Raw genomic sequence first — 10,814 nt, forward strand, 5'->3', positions numbered from 1 at the left:
TGCCAAACTAAAATGAATATCTTCAACAATTTTTTTGTGACAGATTGAGATGAAAATATTGTGAACAAAATCAAAACACTTCAGAATTGAAACATTTTAAATTGTCTGACCTGAACATGTCCAATACAAATCCCATTCCTGAATAATTACATCCAGGTGAATAATTTAGGTCGAGTACAAAGCCTATTTAATTAAGATAACAACAGAATTTCATAAATCTCAGTCCAACAACAATCCAGACACAAACACCAAGCATAATTTGGTCTAAAATTCTTGTATACAAACAGATCAGGTCACACAGTTTATTCATATCAGTTATGACTCAATCTGTCAGAGATGTTAATCCCAACAAAGTTTGATTGAGCTTTAGTTTTTGATTTCCGTAAATCTCTTGGAAACACTCCATTATCAACCTGATGGGAGGACCGTTTACCTCTCCATTCCTTTGTCTGATTTCAGTCTATCCTACAAATCCTCCCTTGATGTGGTCAACTTTAGATTTCACTTTCTGTCCGAAAGTCTCATTGATATCTCCATCGATGCTTTAGCTAAATCTTCCTGATACCAGACACAGAAATTATTCTGAATCGTCTCTCCTCACCGGAATAGCAACACCAGCTGAACTGTACCTTTAGTTATTCTCACTTGAGCTACTCTCGGATAGCTCAATAACATGCCTAATAATTAACTTAGAAGGCTTACCTTCATTCTTCTTTGATTGACCTTTCAACTTGCCTTTGCCCTTTCCTTTACCTTTAACATTTGACTTGCAGTGAATTATCTTCCTTTTTATTTTCTTCTTCTCTCTGCCAATGTCTTTTGCTTTTTGTACAATAACCCACTTTTGTCTCAGTTTGGAAGTTGGGGAAGAAGTAAGCACACTTATTCATTCCGATAGATAGCAGATTGACAGAACTTTGTGCTTTTTCAGATTCTGGTTGAAAGTCTTGTCAAATCTTTGCTGGCTCTGAAAAATATAAGAAAATGTTGTATAAATGTTTTTGTTTGAAGGTTCAACATCATTACAATCACCAGGTAATATCTGATACAGCTACAGTCTACTAACCTTCTTTCTGTTCATATGCTGCAACACAGGAAGGCGATTCTCATCCACTTTCTCTTCCTGCCAAATAATTCTTTAACTTTATTAGATAAGGAAAACAACATGTCTGCATCTAAAATTAGGTCCAATTCAAAGTAAATTGTATCACATCAGAAGAATTTGCGAGTAAAGAGTAAACTCTTATATATTACCCCGGCCTGCAACTGCTCTCACTTGAACCTTGAAAGGTAATTACCAAAATATCTATCTGTAGATATTTTTCCCAAAATTTGAATTCAAAACATGCAAGAAATCATAACATTCGCCTAAAATAAATTCAGTAACATTAATATTAAGACCTCATGAAACCTCAATACAAAAATGTTGACACCGTGGAACCAGAAAATGACCCAAGAAATTGACTTCAACTTGACCTAAGTGTAATCAAAGCTTGACAGATCATAACAGACTAATAAAAGTGAATTCTTCAAGAAATATTAAGGAAAGGATACTTTTAAGGTCAAGGTCAGGTCATGATCAGAAGACATCCCTCCAGTCATCGTTTGGTTGAGGTGACCTTGACAAGACATCCTTCGACTTGTCTACCTTTGGGTTGAGGTGGTCAAAAGACATCCTTCGACTTGTCTACCTTTGGGTTGAGATGGTCAGAAGAAGGCATCCTTCGACTTGTCTACCTTTGGGTTGAGGTGACCTTGGTAAGACATCCTTCGACTTGTCTACCTTTGGGTTGAGGTGGCCAGGAGAAGACATCCTTCGACTTGTCAACCTTTGGGTTGAGGTGGCCAGAAGAAGACATCCTTCGACTTGTCTACCTTTTGGTCGAGGTGACCTTGACAAGACATCCTTCGACTTGTCTACCTTTGGGTTGAGGTGGCCAGAAGAAGACATCCTTCGACTTGTCTACCTTTGGGTTGAGGTGGCCAGGAGAAGACATCCTTCGACTTGTCTACCTTTGGGTTGAGGTGGCCAGGAGAAGACATCCTTCGACTTGTCAACCTTTGAGGTGGCCAAGAGAAGACATCCTTGGACTTGTCAACCTTTGGGTTGAGGTGGTCAGAAGAAGACATCCTTCGACTTGTCTACCTTTTGGTCGAGGTGACCTTGACAAGACATCCTTCGACTTGTCTACCTTTAGGTTGAGGTGGTCAAGACATCCTTCGACTTGTCTACCTTTGGGTTGAGGTGGTCAGAAGACATCCTTCGACTTGTCGACCTTTGGGTTGAGGTGGTCAGAAGAAGACATCCTTCGACTTGTCTACCTTTGGGTTGAGGTGGCCAGAAGAGACATCCTTCGACTTGTCTACCTTTCAATGAAGTTTCCCAATTAATAAAGTGGAAAAAAATAATAAAAATTGCTTCTTTTACCTACTTGCTGACATTTTATAAATGATAACATTGCCATATCTGAGGCCATAAAGTATTTTCCAAACCTAACTAATATGAACGTTATCACTTCAAAGAGGTTACATCATCCTGTAGGCCTAGAGCTAGGTGTGTGATCTTTGTTCTGTTCGATCTTGATCATTAAAACGCTTTGGTAGCACACCACAGTAAGACAGCCTGGCCATGGGCATTTTTTTTGTTAAGCAAATAACTCCTGTATTATGATATGCATAAAAAATGAAAAAATAAATGTACACTATATATTGGTGTATTCAGTATGAAGTAGTACATACAGGCTTCACATTTATTAAAACAAAAATCAATAAATTGGTTCCGGATTTTAAATATCCGGATTTTCCGAACGTGTGTTTACACAGGAAATTTAGTTTTGTCTACAGCGCAAAATGGAAGCCCACAGAAAAGGTAAGATAGCGGAAAAACTTAATTTACAACATATGTCCAAACCAGATTAATTCTGTCTATGGGATAGAGATATTTAATTTTAGATAGGTTTCAGAAAAAAAATTGTGTAGAGAATTGTGCCATTTTGGGTCAAATATCATAATATTTTGCAATTTTTGAGAATTTTTTAAGCTGTTACCATGGTATTCACAGCTCTAAAAATCACAGAAAATATCAGTTTACTTATCCTTCAGAGCTCTATCAAAATTGCAAATGTTGTACAGATTTCAAATATACATACTTTATTAGAGGTTATATGTAAGGTTAACTGGCAATGTTTACATATCTAAAACATGTGCCATATTTTTCAGAATTTGGCATTTTTACTGTACACTGCTACCTTATAAGGGCTGAAAAATGTTATTTTTTGGAAATTGTGCTTAATTATGCTTGATTAAGCTTCATTTTAATTCATTATTGCTCAAAAATGCATAAAAACAATCTAAAACTTGTTTATTATCTGGCTTGTCATATTAGAGGAATCAAGGGAGGTAACTCGCATATCTACCCATTTTAAGGGTGGGTTAATTAAGCATAATATTAATGAGTCAGTGTAAATTGAAAAGATATTCTATGTTTTATAACAAACCCAATATAACTTATTGGGTATCTAACAAACCATATAGACTGAATTCTGGTTTGTTTTACCTGATTTATTACCCCGTATCCATGGAAACTATTACAGTAAGTGTTATTTTTTGAAATATTTGGTGAAACCATTATTTTCAGTTTATTTATACAATGGTAAGCATGTAATTTCAATTGATGGAGTGTACGGTTGATACAATATTGTCAATTATTGTCACTTCCTTCGGTAAAGCAGAAAAAAATAGCATTTTCCGCATAAAATGGGATCAGCGGACACTTTCATATGATCATTGGTACATATCTGAATAACCGGGGTGGAAACAGATGATTGTGATGTCATAGGCATGACATTTTGAAATCTTGGATGTCATGTCATGATTTATCAGTTAGAATATTGCATGTGTTGCTAAGCTGAGGTTTGGAAAGGAATTTGGTTATTTATTATGACACGATTGAGTATTTATGACGTCATAGATACCATCTGATGACGTCATAGTTACTGATGACGTCATGGTAACTATGACGTCATATTACAAGGCTAAATTTGATAGTTGTATAGTATTTTTTGCTTGATTACATGCACAGAGACTCAAAGTACCACATTCAACTCAAAACACAACTTTATTCGAGAGATATACAGAATTATGGGAGTTTTCATCTTTAAAATTACCTCCCCTTATTACTAGATTGGGAGAAAAAGTTGTCAAAATACACCTCTCAGGGAAATCAGCAATACTCAGTGACTATTAAAGATACACAGTAACCGGATATGTCATTTTGTTCGTCGGAACAAGTTCTAGACATTCATGGGGTTTTTAGTAAAATTAGAATTTAAAAAAGTGATGTATAAGGTAGCACACCACAGTAAGACAGCCTGGCCATGGGCATTTTTTTTGTTAAGCAAATAACTCCTGTATTATGATATGCATAAAAAATGAAAAAATAAATGTACACTATAATTGGTGTATTCAGTATGAAGTAGTACATACAGGCTTCACATTTATTAAAACAAAAATCAATAAATTGGTTCCGGATTTTAAATATCCGGATTTTCCGAACGTGTGTTTACACAGGAAATTTAGTTTTGCCTACAGCGCAAAATGGAAGCCCACAGAAAAGGTAAGATAGCGGAAAAACTTAATTTACAACATATGTCCAAACCAGATTAATTCTGTCTATGGGATAGAGATATTTAATTTTAGATAGGTTTCAGAAAAAAAATTGTGTAGAGAATTGTGCCATTTTGGGTCAAATATCATAATATTTTGCAATTTTTGAGAATTTTTTAAGCTGTTACCATGGTATTCACAGCTCTAAAAATCACAGAAAATATCAGTTTACTTATCCTTCAGAGCTCTATCAAAATTGCAAATGTTGTACAGATTTCAAATATACATACTTTATTAGAGGTTATATGTAAAGTTAACTGGCAATGTTTACATATCTAAAACATGTGCCATATTTTTCAGAATTTGGCATTTTTACTGTACACTGCTACCTTTGTAATAGATGTCAGTGATTTCAAGCGCTAAAATGATGCAGACATCGTAAAACCAATTACTACACAAATGACCGACTGAAAAAGACACGAAGGTCTTGTTGGATTCAGTGATACATAAATTAGGATACTGATGGCAATTATCAAAATCATATATTGATATGTAAATTCTACTCAAAAATATGTGGACATATACAACGGCCCGCTGCGGGGCTTGCATTTGCTACACTATCAACTTCAAACTTTTTTTTTAATCACATTTTTCATAATTTTAATGTATTCAGTACTTATCTAGAGACCATGCAAAGAAAAAATACAAAACAAAAGAAATTTGTATGTCATATTTGTCACCGGAAGTCTTTAAAATTCTAGCCAATTATTGAAATAAAATCAATTTTCTCCAGTCATACTTGTTCAGATAATTATAGAATTATGTCTTTTATTAAACAACATTATAATGGACACTAACGTGTTATGGGGAGTTCTATACCCCAACTTTTTAATTCAGTAGTTTAAAGTTGACAATGTTAGTTTCTATCAAAATGGCCCATTACCTGAGAGTGACCGATATTTATTCTACAATCATTCTATTTTACCCATATATATTATACTAAGTGATATTTAAGTATTATATATTAAAGATGATAATGTTGATGAACATTATATAAAATATATACCTATACATGTATGCTTTGTAAAATATACACTATGCAGATGGACGCGAGACTTAATTTCTCGCTTTTCATGTACTCCAAGTATAACCATGTGCCTGAATTCATTCAATTGTAAATTTATCACCAGGTTGAGCCCATACTCAGGTCTCAGATAACACCAAAAGAATACCAATTACCGGCCAAACTGAACTTTTAAAGCATACACATTGCTACAGTACTATTTGGAAACACTTGCACTTTTGTATAAAACAAATCACATACATGGTACCTATTCATTATCACATGTATGTAGCGAATGCAACTTAGCATGTATATGTAAATGTGAAGTCTGTATTTGTTATGTTTAGAGGTATTATATGTAAAAATTAAACAGATGTTAAGAATATGATATCAATCTGGATAAATATTTAAAATGAAATTATTACACACAAAATTGTACACGGGCAAATTTTTACAAATTTATCTTTCATGATCCTTTTATTTCACTTATTGTCTCCTTTTTTCATTACAAAATCCTGTGGCTCATAAAGATACAGAGAGTGACTATAGTTTCCGTTGTTTTTCGTTTCTAGGCTATTCGATGAAATACTGCTTTTTTGCGTCACATTTGTGAAACAGATTATTATATAGGAGTTACCTCCCCTCATACAACGTTACTGTTGAAATATAATTAGTTTAAATCTGAACTATCCCCTTGATGATCATAATCTAGATAACAACAAACATTTTAAATCCAAATCACGCTTAATCCACAATCCACCTAATAGGCCTAGTAGTTTTATACAATATTCAGATGACTACTGTACAGTATGGCTACAGTTCAATAGCACTTTTCGTAACGTAAGTTTATATAAATGTTTGTTTTTTTAACTCAAGTCCCTACATAATGACAATAGTCCAAACCAGTGTTTTATCAACAAATCGTGAAATTCTGCAGTACTTTAAGCTGAGAAACAATTAACCAACCTCTGTCCACAGTTGAGAAAGTCCGATCACCAGCGCTGCAACCCTCATGTCTGTAGCCAGAGCATCCTGGGATAATTTTCCCGCGTCAAATATCGCCTACAAATCGGAAAATATCCACAAAGTTTACATCAAATATTAGAAAACAACAGTCAGAAGATATCATATCTGTTACATTCAATTACTGTCAAAACACAAGTACTATTCCTTACCATGGCAAACCTTCCGACAAGACCAGCAAGAAATATCAACACATCCTGCCATAATGCCGGAAAGGTTGTACTAATTACAGCTCGGTAGAGTCCGGAAAGTCCGACACCACCCGGTAGTGTCCGGTAGAGTCCGGTACCGCGATATGGATCAACAGGGCTCCTTTTCTTTTCTTTAACCTTTCATTGCAATCCAAGTGCAACGTTACGGCTTGTTGAAACATGTTTATATGTGTGCCTCTGTAGCAAGGGGGAATGAAATACTAAATACATGTATTTAGATGACGGCTAGTGTCGACAGGATCTGTGTAGCGTGCACGTGCGCATCGTGTTGTACCCCGAGTCGTGAAGCAGGTTATATAACTTTGAAGGTTCGACCTTTTTATCCGCAGCGGCACGCGTAAAAAGTATCAACCTTCAATATCAGGGACGTATAATGTTATCAGTGATTTCAAAGTTATAAAAACTGCGACAAAAGGGCGAAAATTGAAATGCAAAGGGGAATACAAAGAAATATATATAACTTATTATTTTTATAATTAATGTTGAAGCAGTACACAAGGCAGTTTTTTTAGGAAAAATGTGGACTCGTGAAGAAGTGTCTTTACTGAAATATCTTTCGGTGTCAAAAATGTGATTTCCATCCTCTTTTGAATCTTCGAGAATTCATCGTATAACTGCTACGGTGACATAAATTACGTCACTGACAGCTATAACCATGCTCATATACATTTAATTAGTATGTGGTTTTGAAGTATATTGATGGATTGATGGGGCTGAACGTCCTTGTACAATGTAGGGGACAGCCTATGACAGATTTACCTATAATTATGGTTTAATCCAAAATCATTTGTGCCGAGTCAAAATGAATGAATTTAATTACCCGAGGGTTCTGTTGGTACCACATGGGGCGCCTGACGACACATGCATCCCCCCCCCCCCCCCCCCCCCCCCCCCCCACCCACACACACACACACACACACACACACACATACCGCCGTTCAGACCTCCGCTTTGTACATAAAGCCAGCACCCCACTGTCTGAATTAGCATAAATATGTGACATTATTTTCCTATCGCCAAATACCAGATGTCTCCCGTGGTTATCTCCGCGGTCGGGACGGGGCCGTGCCTTTCTGTAGGTATCCTATATATCATTTGATTTTAAAGATATCTTATCATGTATAGTTATACCAAAATGTTTTACCCAATAATTGGGTTTATTGCTTGAGGACAACTTGGTTAGACTTGTCACTCGATAAATCATTAATGATTTCAGAAAAAAAAAAAACTACATGGTTACATGAAAAGACACTTCTAGTTAACCGTGTTCAATATAGAGTAATATAAAATACAAATTAAAAATGATATCAATTTCAATTCAATTCTTTATTAGTCTTGACAGTATCTCATCAACATCATACAATTACATAAAATATAATTCAAGTCAGATCGGGTAGAGCAGTGCACTGGCATATAACATTATAGCACGCAAATAAATAATATGGATCAAATTACTAGTTACTAGAAGCAAGGACATAAAAGATCATCCTGCTAGAAGCCATCAGAGAAGAACGTAGAAAAGATGCTTGTACTTCATTCACTAAAATTACCCGTTAATTGTAAATTGATTAACTTATAGACAGAGGGATTAACCCGATAATGAGGCTTTATATATTTTATATATGAGACTGTCAAAGGAGGAACATTTAAAATGAAATTGTATTCATCTTCTACGTCATTTTTACAGAAAGGACAAAATCTTGAATTGTGAGGAATTTTTCCATACCGTCCAGTTTCTATTAACAGGTTATTTGAAGACAAACGTATTTTGACAATTTCCTTTTTATATTTAACAGGAAAAGACTTACTTAGCTATGTTGCAGACATACATAATCAATAAAATGTTTATACAATGTGCCTTACAGCAGTGTTGGTGATATTCTTGATATCTGGATTCTTGAGTTAATACAAATGTACCTCAATATTTTGAAACGACAACTCGAAATCATTGAGATAATAAGTCAAAATTTGGAGTTACTACGTAGAAATTTTGTTAATCGGCTTGACGGAATCATCCTTGTATTATATATATAGTATAATACAGTATATTTCACGAGACACAAAATGGATGTAACTGAGAGCTAAATTCCTCTGATAATTTTTCAAATAATCGCCTAAGTCATTTACCGAAGTAGACTCTATTTGATGGTTGGTTCGTATGCGATGTTTCAATTTTCAATTTTTATTCATAACTTGAGGCCATTGGCCAATCAGTGTAACAGTGCAAAATATAATAGTAAAAATGAATCTCATTTAACATGCAATATACAGTAAAACCTGTCTAATCCGACACCATGTGGGAGTGACACTCTTGGTCGGATTAGACAGGGTGTCGCAGAAGTCAGGTATTTGTTAATGACTACACTTGGCATCACGGAAATACGGAACAGTGTCGGATTCGACAGGATGTCGGAAATGTCAGGTGTCGGATTAGACAGGTTAAAATTTCACTGTACAATTTTATCAAATCAAAGCTCTTATCTTATTTGATACCAAAATATATTCACCTAATGATAATAGCTCATGAGTTTAGAAGCTTAATATCCTTATAAACTGGAGTATTTTTCCATTAATGTATAGATGGGTTTATATATATATATATATTTAACCAGACACGTGTGTATCCCTGCAAGATTCCGAAATTTGTACTTGCTCTTGAATTCACAATCATGGTGTCGATTCTGAAGGAAGAGTTTGATTGTACATTTCTAATTCAATACATATAAATAAAAGAACAATGCCATTGTTACAGTATATGGACAGAACCATCCGGAACTCTCCGGGGAATCTACATTCGTATTCCAGCGACAATCCCCGATGAGTTCAGAATGTGGACAGAACATTTTTATACTTAAACGTATACATGTAACATTTGTATTCTGTTAAAAAGAAGCTTATTGCATACCTGCATATTTCAAACGCATAAATTGATTTCTGGTATTCTATAAATTTAATGTACAAGTGGTATTCCAATATATTATGTTACGGGCGGTAGTCTTTGTAGCTGTGGTACTTATTAGAGGCGTACGTTTGAGTAAAACCGACTATATTTTGGCCGATAATGACGTGTAGGTGATAGAGGACACAGCTATCTACATGTATCTAGTGCTCTCAAACAAAATAGTATTTAATAAAAACTTCATACGTGGAACTGATTCATATTTATTCCATAGACATTTAAAAGTGATAAATTTAAAAATCCAGTTGCGACTTTTTGGTAATATTTACCTTTAATATTGTAACAGAACGCAGGATTAATTAAATTTAAATCACTGCCTCCACTATAGGGTTCGAACCCAGGACCTCTGGCTTACTAGTCTTACGCTCAACCGATCAAACTATGTACATGTAAACAGATCTCAGTAGCCGAGCGGTATATAGCGGCTAGTATTTACCAGGGTTACAATATAAGTGTCTGTGGTTTTATTTTCAAGAGATAAAATGTATATTGCGGCTAGTATTTACCAGGGTTACAATATAAGTGTGTCTGTGGTTTTATTTTCAAGAGATAAAATGTATATAGCGCTAGTATTTTCCAGGGTTACAATATAAGTGTGTCTGTGGTTTTATTTTCAAGAGATAAAATGTATATTGCGGCTAGTATTTACCAGGGTTACAATATAAGTGTCTGTGGTTTTATTTTCAAGAGATAAAATGTATATTGCGGCTAGTATTTACCAGGGTTACAATATAAGTGTCTGTGGTTTTATTTTCAAGAGATAAAATGTATATTGCGGCTAGTATTTACCACGGTTACCATATAAGTGTGTCTGTGGTTTTATTTTCAAGAAAAAAAATGTGCTATCTCTTCGACTTTTGGAATCTTTGATTTAAAATGTGTCAGGAGAAAAAAAAGGCTTCAAAAATATCCTCATTAGGAATGTTACAGCAAAGGGGCGAAAATAACACAC

General features: G+C 34.8%; 1 long non-coding RNA gene across 1 annotated transcript; it reads right to left on the bottom strand.

Moving 5' to 3' along the window:
* Positions 1 to 6,921, bottom strand: LOC117341613. Its single transcript, XR_004535678.1, has 5 exons — positions 6,844 to 6,921; positions 6,635 to 6,730; positions 1,555 to 2,367; positions 1,067 to 1,142; positions 1 to 967 (listed from the first exon to the last, which is right to left on the bottom strand). It is a non-coding gene; the product is annotated as an uncharacterized LOC117341613 (long non-coding RNA).
* Positions 6,922 to 10,814: the final 3,893 nt, after the last annotated feature.

The sequence above is a fragment of the Pecten maximus genome, chromosome 14 (genome assembly GCF_902652985.1).
Source record: "Pecten maximus chromosome 14, xPecMax1.1, whole genome shotgun sequence".
Classification (NCBI taxonomy): Eukaryota; Metazoa; Mollusca; class Bivalvia; order Pectinida; family Pectinidae; genus Pecten; species Pecten maximus.